Raw genomic sequence first — 657 nt, forward strand, 5'->3', positions numbered from 1 at the left:
TTTCCCCTATTCTTTTTTATTTCCATTTTCTTTTTGTTATGGAGAAAAACCAGGGTAAATATAACACAAGTGTATTAAACAGATTAAGAAATAGTGAAGTACAGTTCAATGCCCAGCCAAAAAATAATCAGACACTCTAAATATTTCTGGAACGTTTTTTTTCTGTAATATTTCGACCCCTTTAATTACATCATGCCTTTTAATCATTATATACGGAATATTTCGGAGGCTGAAGCTCTGCAGTGTGTTCAGTAGGCGGAGTGGCGCGCAGTAGTCGTGGCCGAGTGGTTAAGGCGATGGACTAGAAATCCATTGGGGTCTCCCCGCGCAGGTTCGAATCCTGCCGACTACGGGTCACTTTTTGTTTTTCCAGATTTTGACCCCCACGGGACTCATGCCAGTGTTTGTCCCTCTGGTGCTTTCGGAATACAAACCAGACAACTACTTTGACTGTTATATAATATAAACAATACGTATAGAAGTATTTAATTGCATGCAAAATATTATAGAGAACTGCATACCCTTCTATCTCTTCCCTGTTTCTTCTTTATTAATTTTTTTCTTCTAAACTGGGCATCTAATGACTTCAAAGTTTTTTGCACAATTTTGCACAAAACAGAAAATGCAACAAATACAAATGTTGTTAAAACTATATGG

At 37.1% G+C, this 657-nt stretch overlaps 1 non-coding gene across 1 annotated transcript; it reads left to right on the forward strand.

Annotated features, from left to right (window-relative positions):
* Positions 1-270: 270 nt before the first annotated feature.
* trnas-aga (transfer RNA serine (anticodon AGA)) lies at positions 271-352 on the forward strand. Its single transcript has one exon. It is a non-coding gene; the product is annotated as a tRNA-Ser (tRNA).
* Positions 353-657: the final 305 nt, after the last annotated feature.

The sequence above is a fragment of the Clarias gariepinus genome, chromosome 25, assembly GCF_024256425.1.
Source record: "Clarias gariepinus isolate MV-2021 ecotype Netherlands chromosome 25, CGAR_prim_01v2, whole genome shotgun sequence".
NCBI lineage: Eukaryota > Metazoa > Chordata > Actinopteri > Siluriformes > Clariidae > Clarias > Clarias gariepinus.